Here is a 16,019-nt window from a genome sequence, read left to right on the forward strand (position 1 = left end):
GTTGCTGATCCTACTGACCGATTAGGAAAAAAGAAAACAGCTACTCCAATCTCTTTCCCCCCTCGCCATGTTTACATTATCCTAACCTCTTGTGTTAGCTCTGCACTTAAGGGATTGTTTTTGCCACTGAATTAATTTTAAGAATATAAGGATGTTCCGAGCGGGTTGCTGTTTAAATTTGTATAAGGTCTAAAGCACTGGAGTGAAACTTTCTGCAGAGTTTTAATTAGGACATTTTGCACCCAGCCCGGATGATCAATTTTAGATACTAGGCAACGGACCAAAATGTGTTGAAGTTCTCAGCCTGGTGCCCTTGCCTGAAGGGATACTTACCTTTTCTCAGAGAAGTACACATGCATTCTTAAGGAATGAGAAAACAGAGGGTAGGAGAGCAAACACGCAGCCAGGAGATGGAACAGTATAGAGGAAAATGTTTCTAAAATTGCTTGCCCAGATGCACTAAACCACACACACATATCCTGCCTCATTCTTTTCCAGCTTCTTAATAATAAAAACTGGGATAATGTAGATATTGAGATGGAAGTGTCAAAGACAAGATGTATGCTAGCCAAGGGGAGACCTAATGAAAGGGTCAGCAAAGCTCTTTACCTCTGCCTCTGACCCATACAGGTGCCCTAAGGGTAACATACTAGTCCAGGCATCCCCAAACTTCGGCCCTCCAGATGTTTTGGACTACAATTCCAATCTTCCCTGACCACTGGTCCTGTTAGCTAGGGATCGTGGGAGTTGTAGGCCAAAACATCTGGAGGGCCATGGATCGGGGATGCCTGTACTAGTCCCTATTGGAATTGCTGAGTTGCAGCCTCAGGCAGCCTGTCACGCCACCCTTATTTCCCAGTATGTGTATGACCTTCATTTCTCTAATTCTCCCTCCTCAGCTTCCCATGTTTTTCTTGCTTGCTTGAACAGTTCCACCTAATCTCCATTGCTGCTCTTTCCTCCTGGAGCTCCATCCCAGGGTTCCTGCATCCCGCCCAAACCCACATTTTCCAAGATACTTCTGGCCTAACCCATACCCAGGGCCGTCTTAAGCATATCTGGCACCGTGGCACCATGGTGTGAAGATCCCTCCGGCGCCCCCCACCGTTTCCCAGTGCGGCTTTCTGGCAGTTGAAGCATGGCTGCCGCAGGCACTGCAGCACGGCGCCCCCTGGCAGCCCGGCACCCTGGCGCATTGCACCACCCAGCCTTCCCTTAGAGCCGGCCCTGCCCATACATAACCTAAGCCCATATCCCCTGCTCATATAACAAGGTCGCCAGTCACAAAAGTTGAAAATGTTGAGGGTTTTTTTGGAAAATTGCACAAAGAATTACGTTTTTTGAGCTATTGGAGCTATCTGGAAAATTCTGGATGCATATACCCCGCCTAGGTTTTTACTCCCTTACAACATGGGAGTAGGCAGTGAGACTTTTCTAGAAAAAGAGGTGCCAGAACTCACCATGAACATTCACACACACACACACACACACACACACACACACTCAAGACAATATTTGCTTTGCTTAGGTAAATGGGGTAGCATGCTCAGAGGTACTCCAACTGGGGCACCGCAATATTTTTTTAAGGTAAACAATGTTTGTGTTTTTACCCATGAGTGGTTTGAAAAATAAGAAGCAGGCAGCAGTTAAAAGCAAGAAACTAGTCGCAAATAAGACAGCCAGAGCCAAAACTCCCCTTACATATAACACCATTAATCCACCAACAATTACCGTGTTTCTCATATTATAAGACATGTCTTATATTTATTTTTTCCTCAAAAAAACACACTATGGCTTATTTTCAAGGGATGTCTTATTTTTTTCCTCCTCCTCCTACCGTGGCCGGCATTGCTGCTGCGCCTATCACTATGTCTTATTTTCGGGGTATGGCTTATATTCCTTGAATGCTTAAAAATCCTGCTATGGCTTATTTTATGGGTATGTCTTAAAATATGAGAAACAGGGTATATAGCTGCATGTTATTAGAGCTGGAGCTTCAAGAATGTTTTTGAAGACATTTCCTTGAGGATGAATGCATAAAATCTTCAAGGTCTGCAATATGTGCTTAGGGGGGGGAAAACATTCAGTTGCAAACCAAATACGTAGTTGACAGCAGCGTAGTCTTAAACAAAGAAGATGTGATTTTTGATGCATCTTAATTTCAAACAGCTACAAGTAAGAACAAGCTTGCTGTTACCTCGGATCCTATTTTTCTGACTGGAAAAAAAAACTCATTATCCAACAGCTCTTTTAAAAACGAAACTCACAACCCTTGAAGTTACTAAATTGTTAGCATGACCCCCATCACAGACCGAGCCAATTCATGAATTAATTAAGATGGACAGAGATTGTTGTTAAATCTGGCCAAACTCGCCAAAATGTGTACGAATAGATCTGAAACTTGTTGGAGATGTAAAAAGGGGAGAGGTTCATATATGCTGTATGTGGTGGGGATGTGAAAAAAATCAGAGAGTTCTGGAACATTGTATATAATGAATTAAAAATATATACTCAAATTCCCATTCACAAAAAGACCAGAGGCCTTCTTATTAGGGATAATGTCAACTGAAATCAAGGAAGAAGTAAGACCACTCTTTATGTACGCAACATCTGCAGCCAGGATTCTGGTCGCAATGAATTGGAAGAGTGAAATTACACCTACAAAGTCAGAATGGTAGGTAAAAATGACAGAATACACCCAAATGGCAATAATGATGGGGAGAGTTAAAGGGTACTCAATGCAGAGGGTGAATAAAGAATGGATAGTATTTAAAGAATATTTGAAAAACTACTATGATTCTTGTAATGTATAGATAATAAACTAAAGAATCTGTCTCTGAAGGAAATTAAGGAAACAAAGTACAATAACATGATACTGTGTAAAAAATAACACATGAGATTGTTTTTTTCTGAGAAGAATCAGAAGATTATTTTATCCTTCTTGTCTTTATTCTTTTTCTTTCTTTCTTTCTTCTCTATTTTTCTTTTTTCCATGTAGTGTTCATGCATAAATTGTAACATGGTAAATTGTTGTGTAAATATGTGTTGAATGTTTAATAAATATTTATTAAAAAGAGGAAGAGGTTGCCACCCATGGCATTGCCATGATTTCTGGCCCCTCACAAAAGTTATTACCCACAACGACTGATTGCATTCTCCATGTTTAGGGACAGTATGAGATAGAGTTCTGGTCTAGGTGGACCCCTGGTGTGATCTAGAAGGCAGTAGTTATAAACAGACACCAGATATAAAGATATTCTGCAAATTATCTTGTTGTATGAGGGAATTCCAAAAGGTTATATGGAAATTAGAATGCCTTCCACTTAAATGCCACCACGAATATTTATTGCCACGGTTGAGTTTCCTTCCCATAAACTTTCCTTGAGATCAACATCTTAGGTTGTTATGAAAGTCAGAGTTTGGTGCTAGTATATCTTGCTGTGACTTTTAATTTCTCCCTGTGAATTTCCCTTTTCATATGTATCTATAAAATCTGTCCTGTTTATATTACTCTAGGCGTAGCCTTTTTAAAGAATGCCTCCGCTTATTGTTAGCTAGGGAACGTTATAGCGCTGATAATGATGGGATAATAACTTGGATTTCGAACCTCTACTACTTAAAATTTAGCAGTGTTCCCCGAGCAGGATACACACTGGGGCTTGTTAGCCAAATGTAATTGCAATCCTTACCTTCAAGGCAATTTTGAAGGCCCGCCATCCAAAGGGGGAGTCTGGGGAACTGAAGCCTGACGAAGCAGCAGGATTAGATAAGTTGATTATTCTCAGAGTGTTGGCATTTGCTAAAAGGCTCCTTGCAAGAAAGCTTTCACGAGGGCTTTCCAAAAGGCCTGTTAATCCCTTATTTCCATTCCCTGCCAACACACTCACAGTAAGGCACCAGGGCACTTGGGTCACAAAGCCCAAGCAAGTTTCTGTTTGCAGGCAGAAAGTATTGCTGGTCTGGCCCACGCTGCATTGCAGTACTGAACCACCACTGCAAATGACCAGAAGGTCATGCTACACCCTCTAACATTTCTCCGATGAAAACAGGGACGTCCCTTTCCATAATGATAATTTTACTATTTATACCTCACACATCTTACTGGGTTGCCCCAGCCACTCTGGGCGGCTTCCAACATATATAAAAACACAATAAAACATTTTTTGAAAAAACTTTCCCTATACAGGGCTGCCTTCAGATATCTTCTAAAGGTTGTCTAGTTACTTATCTCCTTGGCTTAAAGGTAAAGGTAAAGGTACCCCTGACCATTAGGTCCAGTCACGGATGACTCTGGGGTTGCGTGCTCATCTATAGGCTGAGGGAGCCGGCGTTTGTCCGCAGTCAGTTTTTCTGGGTCATGTGGCCAGCATGACTAAGCCACTTCTGGCGCAATGGAACACTGACACCAGAGCAGTGTACGGAAACTCTGTTTACCTTCCTGCCAGAGTGGTACCTATTTATCTACTTGCACTTTGACGTGCTTTTGAACTGCTATTCAAAAGGGACTGAACAATGGGAGCTCACCCTGTCGTGGGGATTCAAACCACCGACCTTCTGATCGGCAAGCCCTAGGCTCAGTGGTTTTGGACCACAGCGCCACCAGTATCCTATCTCCTTGGCTTAGGGTTGCATAATTCCATACCCTCCAACATTTCTCCGATGAAAATAGGGACGTCCTATGTAAAAGCATGACATTCTGCGATCAAATCAAAAAGAAGGAATGGCTTCTGTAAATCTGGGACTGTCCCTGGAAAAAAAGGATTCTTGGAGGGTCTGTGATGCTACAGCTAGGGAATCCATGTGGCCTACTTTACAAAGGACATTTCTGTACAGTGGTACCTCAGGTTACAGACGCTTCAGGTTACAGACTCCACTAACCCAGAAATAATACCTCGGGTTAAGAACTTTGCTTCAGGATGAGAACAGAAATTGTGTGGTGGCAGCGCGGCAGCAGAGGGAGGCCCCATTAGCTAAAGTGGTGCTTCAGGTTAAGAACAGTTTCAGGTTAAGAACGGACCTCCAGAACGAATTAAGTTCTTAACCAGAGGTACCACTGTATCTGAAGAGCTGGAAAAAGAGACTCCAACCTTTTGGGGGTGTAACAAGTTGTGTGTTTATCCAATTTGAATTAAAAACAAAAACAAATGGACATGTCTTTCAGTTGTCAGGAGCTGGATGAATGCTGATCAAGTGTAGCACCATAGACCAATTTGTATCTCTTACAATGCTGTTCAAATGTATGTGCATTAGTGCAGATTGACATAGATTTACAAAATGTTGGTAAACGGAATGAGCCTACTCAGTGCACTATTGCTATACTGAGCAATTTATTTGTACTGACTGTATCTGTATCTTCTTCTAGCTAAGTGACATCAACTGCTTTTTGTGCCCCAATGCTCTTGTATTTTTCATTTTTGTTTAAGAACAGGCATGCTTTGAATAAAAGGATCTCAAATTAGACTCATCGTTGATAAATTTAATGTTCATGACACTATGGCACATGGCTGGTTTTTTGGTTTTGTTTTTATTAGGTTTATCTTACTGAGTTTTGAAAAATATTTTATTCCAAGCTGCTGCCGTATTCTATCTAAAGCAAAATGTGAGTCCAGCTTGGGACTCCCTCCCTGCTGAGGCAAAACACGCAATGAATTTCAAAGGAAGTTAAAAAGTGTTTCTGTGAAGTTAAGAAATTGTCCCATAAGTGGATTTCTCACATTGACCAACACAGAAATAAAAAGCAACTAACTGAAAGGTTGAAAGAAAGCTTGGCTGAAATGTTCAGCACAGCTCCAGTTGAAAAGCGGATTTCCCACATATTTGTAGATGCCAGATTGGTACTAGGTGACTTCGCGTGAATGTGTGGAGCTGGCAAATAGGCCCTGTGGGCTAGCCCTCCTGCCACGCACAACTGCTGTGCAACCCTGATGTGTGTTGGAAGGACTTTGCACTGTGTTGGAAAGTGATCTTATGCATGCATGCATCCATGAATGCATGTAGAGCTCTTCCAAGCAAGGAGAAACCCTCACCCAATCTCAGTGTGCACTCAGTATGCACACAGATGCCCATCTATGTATCCAATGCATATGGATGCAGGAAGAGTTATTTAAATGAACATTCAACCTAGATGGTTCTTGAAGACTTTTCACTCCTCTGTATGTTGTTTATGCTGATAAGTGTTGCTGTTCCTCTGTCATTCCATTAGTATACTGTTTGCAGTCTGGCCGTCTTATTTTGATGGGTCTCTTTGATAGCTGTTATTCATGAAATGTTTTGTTTTTAATGGGTTGTTAGATCCCTTGAGAGTCCCATGGACTGCAAGAAGATCCAATCTATCCATTCTTAAGGAAATCGGCCCTGAGTGCTCACTGGAAGGACAGATCCTGAAGCTGAGGCTCCAATACTTTGGCCACCTCATGAGAAGAGAAGACTCCCTGGAAAAGACCCTGATGTTGGGAAAGAAGGAGAAGGGGACAACAGAGGACGAGATGGTTGGACAGTGTTCTCGAAGCTACTAACATGAGTTTGACCAAACTGCGGGAGGCAGTGGAAGACAGAAGTGCCTGGCGTGCTCTGGTCCATGGGGTCACGAAGAGTCAGACACAACTAAACGACTAAACAACAACCACAACAGATCCCTTGAACCATTTAGGGGTGGAAAGATGGGATATAAATGTTTTAACATATGCAATGATTTGACTGTTTCTCAGTCCTCCACAATCTGCGCAATTGGTTTAAATTAATGACATGCTGTGTTGTGAAACATGTAGCTATTTTGTTCTGTTCTTTTGCAGATACTGTTGTTGTTTTTTAATAGGGTTAATCCTCCAACCTCAGCTCACCTTGCAATCAGCTACACTTTCCCAGAGAAGTCCCAAGAAAAGTCTGGACCATTTTCAGAGTTCTTCAAGAAAGCACAGAAAGACAAGCCCTGGAGAAGTTTGCTAATTGAACTAGGATGCACTGAAAATTACAATTCCCTTGCTAAAAGGTGTTCCTATGCATCTAGACCCTAATACTGAAGCCTCAAAGACCTCTGCTGTTACCTGCCATCCAGCTGCACCATCGGTTCTGTCCTGCCATTGTATTTTTATTGTGTCATCCATCGGCACAGGAAAGGCTTATGCAATTTTCACTTTGGGAATGCGAAACCCTGGGTATTAGTTGCATCCCTTGTGTTATGGAACTTTTAGTGGCATGCAGCACTCTTGTGAATGCCTGACATATTGCACATATGAGATGATACAGCTGTTATTGCCAAACACTCTCACATTATTCTTTCAGATCAGGGAAGAGCAGTTTGCTTAAATACTGTAACTGCTAGTAATTTGCTCACTTGGAGTTTGACACCCCTGTGTTTTACTTGTAAAATGCTGATAAGTACCATCTTGGAGGCAATTATTCAAAGAATCTGCAATTACTTTTAATATTTCCGCATCTCCCATTTTCCAAGATAGTGTTCTGATACATTGCCTGCCTTTTGTACTTTCCCGGAGAACAAATCACCGAGTTTAATAACACAGCAAGCATGGAGATGTGTAGTGCATTAGAGTCACCTCCACTTTTCATAATGAATACATCACTATCTGTCATCTTCGTAACAGCCTGCAAAGACAAAAACAAACAAATGAAAGCAACTTTTCGGTTGTAAATGGTATGGAAAGTGCTGGCAGAGTGTTTGCCTTTGTTGCTGCAAATAAGTCACATGGCAGTAGGAATTAATCTGAAACTTTCCCAGGGTCATGTCCGCGCAAATAGCTAGTTCGACAAATCTCTAATGGGCTTGATTTCCTGCCCTGCTCTTACTATGAGTGGCGTTAATGTAAGATGGGATCAAGAATATGGATGATTCTGTTAAAAGCAATATGTATACCTCTCAACTTGCATTTGACTGTAATGTTTACAAGATGCCATGGCGCTGTCAGGCAAGGAAGGTCCAGAGGAAGAAATTAACTCATCATTGTCAATAGTAAACTTACAATTAAGAAAAGGCATGTCTCTCAGCTACTCTGAGGTTGTGCATCAGATGAGGGAGTTGCCACAACAGAGAGATCCCATGCCTGATTTCAGTTTATGGATCTCCCCTATCCAAGCTGTGCGCAAGCAGTCTAGGATTTCTCCTGTGTGTAACCTGCTTCTACTCCTCCTGCTTCAATGTTCTTCTAGTCCTGGGGACAGGAGAGGAGGGGCAGGAGGAGGAGGAGTGGAAGCCCTTGATTCTCCCCCAACCTGACCTCTCTCCCAGTCCTTTTGCACCTCTTCTTCACTCTCCAACACTGCAGCTTCTCCTGCCTCTGACTCTCATCTTTTGGCTGTTACGGGCTCCCCCAGGACACGGGTGGTGCTGTGGTCTAAACCACTGAGCCGCTTGGGCTTGTCAATCAGACACTGGCAGAAGAAGAGGAATGTGGGGGGGAGCGCACCGCCCCCGGCAGCGTGATCCCGGCAGGGTGCCATCGCAGCTGCCCCCCGTCCGCGCTGGGCACCCCACCCCCGCAAGTGGCACGCCCCACTCCCAGGACACACGCCCGGCCCCGCAAGTGGCACGCCCCAATCCCAGGACACACGCCCGGCCCCTGCGGGCAGTGCCCCCTGCCCCCAGGACGTGCGCCAGCCCCGCCCCATCTGCTCTCCACCCCTCGGTGCCGGAGCATGAAGCTCCGCCACTGCGATCAGAAGGTCAGCAGTTCGAATCCCATTGGGAAGCGAACTTTCCCATTGAAAGAAATGGAAAGTGGATTAATCTGTTCCAGACGGTCCACGGAGTACTTAACCTGAAGCGTTCATAAACTGAAGCGAACTTTCCCATTGAAAGTAATGGAAAGTGGATTAATCTGTTCCAGACGGTCCGCGGAGTACTCAACCTGAAGCGTACTTAACCCGAAGCATGGGTGTAATTGGTTCCGGAAGTCTGTTCATAAACTGAAGCGTTCATAAACTGAAGCAAACTTTCCCATTGAAAGTAATGGAAAGTGAATTAATCCGTTCCAGTTGGGTCCGTGGCATTTGTAAACCGAAAATTAGTAAACCAAGGTGTTCATAAACCGAGGTTCCACTGTAATCTGATGAGCATTTCTTTAATCAGGAAATATTTGGATAATGGGGGCAGGCAGATCTGTGCAAGACTTGCAGCGAATGACTCCCAAACTCTATTTCCCCTCTATTCCCCATAAGGCAGGGCTTCTGGAGAGATTGGTGGGACATTGCCCTTCTTGCCCATAATAGCAGCCACCAATGAATCAAATGTCACCCTGTTGCATAATAGAAGAGAAAGGCAGATATAAATATTTAAGACTTTGCCATGAAGTTATGCTAATTGTGATGCTGCCTCCTGGGGAATCTTTTACAGATGAGAACATTTAATTGTTAAAGGCTAATGTGCATGTAGATAAACACTTGTGGAGCCAGATTTCTAAGCTAAAGAAAGAAAAGATGAAAATAATTTCTGTTTGTTCTAACAGAGGGCCCCACCAAAATCCATTTCTCTGTTGCTTCTTGACCTGGAAACTGGAACTGATGGCGTCAGCTGTACAGATATTTCCCTACCCAAACATTGTCCTCTCTCCTAGCCAGGTGGAGATTACTTGATGACAGACTTCCAAAAATTACCAAACTAGCATGGAAATATGCCATACGAAGTCACTGCAGCAATGCCTTAAGTGGCCAAAACTCTTGAAAAACATGGTTGTGGTCAGTTCAAACACAGCATACTTTCCTAAGGAAGCCAAAGCTGTTGGGCATTTACAGTATGCAAAATTTCAAGATGGGGAGACATGCACAGCCTGCTTCAATAAGGCTAACAATATGTTATTTCTGTGTTTCCATACATATCCCTAGCGTGGGGGGGGGTAGCCCAACAGCTAAAAGCTCATTAACCCCATAGGGAATAATGGGGGTTGTGGACGGACCCGGCAGAAAAGTCTGTGTGTGTGTGTTAAGGGGTGGGTCTAAACTCTAAAAGAGAAGATGATTGGAGGGCTGAGTGTTGCTGGGGTAAATTGCATGTATCCATTCCTTGATTGACAGGGTGAGTGCTTAAATACTTAGCGTTTTGTGTTAAGCTCATTCCTGCTAGTGATTTGAATCTCCCTCCCACCCACCTCTTTTTTCTTGCAGGTTTAGAGTGACCTTGCTATGGAGCTGCCTGTATTCAGGGGCCAGTAGGAATTTTTTCCATTTGGCTGATTGGCTGTTGCCATCTGGTTTTTCGCCTTCTGCTTAGCAATAGTCACAACTTGTTAGGTTGGCAGGTTAGGCTTTGGTTGATGAGTTTGGGAGGGGCATGGCATGGAGGTGCATGCCCCTCAGTGTTGCTCTTATAGAAGTATTCCGTTAAAGGAATCCTGGGGCTCCGGGGCGCTAGTCCTTACACCCCCACAATGGTGCGGGGCTGGGGCCAATACAGAGCACGAGCCTTGGGGAACATTTCTGGTGGGGGAGATTGCCTGGTCGCAGCTATCTCCTCTACCAAGGTGGTGTTTACTTGACTTTCCTATTGTAGGAAGTCAGAGCTGGTCCTGTCCCACCGTGGGGCAGAAGATTAACCAAAGCCTAAGGCCAACACTCAAATTAATTTGTAATTTTGAATAAAGTTGTAGCCAAAATTATGCCAAAAAACAAAACCTAAAATGAAGTGTCTGTCTGAGTTATTAGGGGGAATTTTCTGGGGGTCTTGGGACGCAAACAGAGAAGCAGACAACCCATTTGATGTGCCAGTTGCTGAACTCTACCATGTCAGACAGGAGGTGCTTGAATCAAAAGTTGGAATGCTCTTCCAAATAAAGAATGACATAGTTGAGAGAAACATTTCAGAACCTTCTACCTGACATGCAATTTTAGTAGGGAATATAAAGACTCAAAGGCTGGTGGCACATGGAATATCCGAAACATCTTTCTTCTTCAGCATTCACTTGTAGCCAGTGCCGGATTTACATATACAGTAAGCTAAACAAGCTATAGCTTAGGGCCCCACTCTCTTGCCCCCTCCCCATTTCACCATTAATATACTTCTTCTTAATTGTATTTTAGTTCAACAATTACTTTGATAAAATACTTATTTTGTTATGTGCAAATGGCTTTAGATACCTATTAGGTCCATAAATTACCATATAGCATATACAGTCATACCTCGGGTTGCGAACGTGATCCGTGCGGAAGGCGCATTTGCAGCCCGCAGTGTTTGCAACCTGCAGCGCTGCATCTGCGCACACGTGTGATGCTATTCGGCACTTCTGCACATGTGCATGATGTCATTTTTGTGTTTCTGCACATGCGCAAGTGCCGAAACCCAGAAGTAACCTGTTCCGGTACTTCCAGGTTCGGCATGGTCCGTAACCCGAAAACGTGCAACCCGCAGTGTTCGCAACCCGAGGTATGACTGTATTCAACAGAAAAAAACAGTGACAATGTGTTGTTGACAAAGGACAGCTGGACACATTCTATTCAGTAGCTTAGAGCCTCATTAAACCGTAAATCCGGCCCTGCGCGTAGTCAGTAAGATTGCCTTCCATAAACACTGTTTTAACAGTGAATCCATAGGTGACTGTGGAGAGGCACATGAGCACATCCACAACATGTCACAGAACAACACTCTTGATGTAGCATGCTATCACACTGACTGCTCTTTCTGCAGTGTTTTACATCTACATTGCTAATACAGGATGGGTTCTGGGAAATACATGAACAATCTGAAAGCTGCAACCAACAATCCATACCCCCATTTCTGGAATTCATTTTAGAAAATCAGTTAAGCTGGAGATTATATATGTGTGTGTGTGTGTGTGTGTGTGTGTGTGTGTGTGTGTGTGTGTGTGTGATTTTTATTAATTCCTTTTTTAACACAATATTTCAGCATACCAATAACAAAACAAATAAATTATTTGCTCTGCCGAGCTCATGACTTCCCTCCATCCCTTCAACAGGTTTTTAATTTTCAAATCTTTGTGCCGCACTTTATATCCTCTACTTCAGACCTTTATATCCTTATGATCAACTCTATCTCAATGGTCTATAAAGTTTTGAGATATACAGTTTTTTCGCTGCAGAATTTTTATCAACCCCGCTAGTGTCTTCACATTTTTACAAAAAAATTATTCATATACCCAATATGAAGCTGGAATTTTGGGGGGCTGTGACACAGGTTAGAGTGAGGAACATTCCCTTGTCTCTAAGGCAGAGAGCCCAGTCACGTCCAGTCCTAAAGCTAGCCACTCTCCAATGCCTTTGGACAAAGTTCCTGGGGATTGAATCTGGGGCTCCTGCATGTAAGATATGTGCATGTAAGAGATGGGTCTTTTGACCCATCTCCCTTTGAGAAGGGGGCAGCAGGAACAGATTCCTTAATAGAAAGAGGAACTGGTTAATAAGAGGAACTGGTTTTTTCGGGTGTTGAGGAAATCGGGTGTTGAGGAAATTCTTGACTCTGTGGTTTCCCCCAGAAATGAACAAACCCAATTACAATTGGTTATTAGGACGCTAAATTGTATTTTCAAAAAAATTAGACATGATAGCTTCTTCAGTTTCCACACTTATGCAGAAAGTTGACAATACTGAATCCAAGTTCTTACTTAGCCCAACTACCCAGAGAGAAGTTTCAATTGAGCAAGCCCCCCCCCAAAAAAAAGGGGGGGAAACGGAAGTGCAAATACTGTGGAGCAAGTATAGCTAAGGTACTAGCACCCTGGCCACGCTCCTGAAGATGTCTGAGCTGACTTGCTCACCTTTGCTGCTGCTACTTGATCCTGGTGCCCTTCAGCCTCCCTTGGGTGCTTTCTTGTGATGCTGAACAGGCAGCATGCGGCGCATGGAAGATACAAAATCCTTTTTACAGATCTTACTGATCACCAGTGGCCCAACATTATCGTGGCTTCTCACATCTTGATTTCACTTTATCATTTAAATGGACTGATTCATGTTGCATAGGAATGACTGTCACATAATTTGACTGATGGGAATAGTGTTCATTTTCTCCCCTGTATTTAATCTATTGAGTGAGGGTAGCAGCTTTGGGAAAGGAATGTGACTCATACTAATGAGTGCTGAACACTTGTGGGCAATTTCATTTGATTTTCTGCCATTGCTATTAATGTTCTGATTATTATTGAAATCGTTGTTTATTTTTTTTCGTTAGACCAGAAGATTAAAGTCGAAGCAGAATAAATCCACAGAGAATAAGACCATCTGAGTTGTGGAAGCATTTCCATTTCCATCCTTGTCTCTTGTCGTTCTTTCAGAATAGTGCTTGATAAGCACTAGGGTGTAACATCAGCCACAGTGCTGTGAAAAACACACACAACTGGGGTTGGATCTAAAGGTGGCCGTCTGCAAACAGAGGGAAACTTCTGCTTGGGGGCTCTTTTACACTTTATGCAAGAGTATTGTGCAAGCCAAGAAAAATGAAATGCAGTGTTTTACAACAGATTGCATGAAATGCTTAAAAGCCATTTTGGCAAATAAGCCAAACAAACCTGTTGTTGTTGTTTAGTCGTGTCCGACTCTTCGTGACCCCATGAAACAAACCTAGACAACATCTTAAAAAGCAGAGACATCACCTTGCCAACAAAGGTCCGTATAGTTAAAGCTATGGTTTTCCCAGTAGTGATGTATGGAAGTGAGAGCTGGACCATAAAGAAGGCTGATCGCCGAAGAATTGATGCTTTTGAATTTTGGTGCTGGAGGAGACTCTTGAGAGTCCCATGGACTGCAAGAAGATCAAACCTATCCATTCTGAAGGAAATCAGCCCTGAGTGCTCACTGGAAGGACATATCCTGAAGCTGAAGCTACAATACTTTGGCCACCTCACGAGAAGAGAAGACTCCCTAGAAAAGACCCTGATGTTGGGAAAGATGGAGGGCACAAGGAGAAGGGGACGACAGAGGACGAGATGGCTGTACAGTGTTCTTGAAGCTACAAACATGAGTTTGACCAAACTGCGGGAGGCAGTGGAAGACAGGAGTGCCTGACGTGCTCTGGTCCATGGGGTCACAAAGAGTCGGACACGACTAAACGACTAAACAACAACAACAAAAACTTAATTAATTAATTTTTAAGGGGAACACAAACATTTGCAGAGCAGGACTGACAACTCATAGCTCTGGAGTAGCAAAAAACATGGTATTACTTTATTCCACTGTATTTCCATCTCAAGCCTGCTTGAATATGATACTGTACATGTAAGGGAGCGTGGGAAGTAAGAATGTGGGGGGAGGGGGATATATTTGCGAGACCAGAGCTTGACGATACTGTACTGGCAAATTGACCTCACTCAACTTGTACTGGACAGACTTCAAATATCGACTGCCAGAAAGAATATTCCTTTTGACAGAATTCTACTTACTGGGGCCTTTGCAATGGCATTCAATCAAAGGGAAGGCAGTATAATACAGGACCTGTCATCTGCTATGGATCACTTGAAAACCACCATGCCTTAGGGAGATTCGGTTGAACAACAACAACAAGCAGCATTGTTGTGGGAATGCTTTTTGTGGGGTAGAATTACTTCGGAATATATTGGGACTTGACAGGGATATGATATCAAAGGCAAGGTTTACAAAGAAAAAGAAGGAAGAGAAGAAAAGCGGAGCGCTGGTAATTTTTGTAGGGAACAGGTTATTCAGTGTTCGCATTGTGCAATTCAGCATCATAGACAAAAGCCACAATGCAACAGAAAGCCAGATGTACTGAAACCTGTGAGAAATAGAGGTCCTAAATTCAAAGGTACAGCACACCTACCCCATGCCCCCCAAGTGTCCCATAGCTTAGCAACTTAAAAAAAGCTAAGCACTGTTAAGTTAATACACATCTCTCTGTGTCCTCACCTATCACTCTGTTCAATTTATTAAAATACACATGAAATACACACAATGTCCATTGTTCAGCTAGCTCAGTCAGCTAGCTCAGTGAGATGCTGTGCCGGATAGGCTCCTTGGTTAGTGGGTTATCGTCAATACAGTGGGGGTCCGGGGTCTACCGCCAGTGAATGTTGACTTCAGTTAGCTGCCCAGGCACCATCGGTGAGGAAATCACCAACATCCTTCTTGATAATCAGAGGTCCTTTCCCACTTGAGGAAGCTGGAGGATGTCTGCTCTTCCTGCTTTTTTATTTTTAGGTGGGTAGAGGGAGGGACTATCCAGGGCCGGCGCCTCCATTTAGGCAAACTAGGCCATGGCCTAGGGCGCCAAAATGGAGGGGGTGCTGTTGAGCCTGCCCGCCGCCCGCCACCCACCGCCTACTGCCTGTCCGCCGACTGCCGGCGCCTCCACGCGCGTCGCTGGAGCCTGGCGGGCGGCTCCTTGGCTCTGCCCCTGAAATGGAGGGGGCGCTGGCGAGCCTGCCGGCCGGCCGGCCACACTGCCGCCCGCGCCGGGAGCAATGAGCGAGTGCTGGCGGCGGCGGCAGCACCCGTAGCTGAAGCCTTCAGCTATGGGCGCTGTTGCTGTCGCCGCCGCCACTAAAGAGCTCACAGCGTCCCCTCCATAGGCGGGAGGCACGCGAGCCAAAATGAGAGCCCAGCGCCCTCCCGCCTATGGAGGGGACGCAGCGGCGTCAGTGGCGTTGTGCACGCGTCGTGACACATGTGTCATGACACATGTGCCGGGGGGAGGCGCCAGAAGGTGATTTAGCCTAGGGCGCAAACATAGCTGCCAAGTTATCCCTTTTTTAAAGGGATTTTCCCTCATGCTGAATAGGCTTCCTCGCGAGAAAAGGGAAAACTTGGCAGCTATGGGCGCAAAAAGCCCTAGCACCGGCGCTGGGACTATCTATTCCACCAAAGCTTATACCATAATAAAAATTCAAGGCATCACAAGCTCCTTCGTGTGAATTAAATGTTGGCCCTAGTCTTCTGCAATGCAAGTGTCTCTCTTCTTTTTACGCTGGGTGTGAGTACAATCACCGCTTTGAAACCTTACGGTGTTTTCCTGCAATGTTCTTCAGATGAAAACTTTTGACATCAGTATAACAGCACCGAAAGAAAGATGGTTCAGGCAATCAGGGGAGTTTTTGTTCTTAACTTTGAAGGTG

The sequence above is a fragment of the Zootoca vivipara genome, chromosome 13 (genome assembly GCF_963506605.1).
Source record: "Zootoca vivipara chromosome 13, rZooViv1.1, whole genome shotgun sequence".
In the NCBI taxonomy this organism is placed as follows: Eukaryota; Metazoa; Chordata; class Lepidosauria; order Squamata; family Lacertidae; genus Zootoca; species Zootoca vivipara.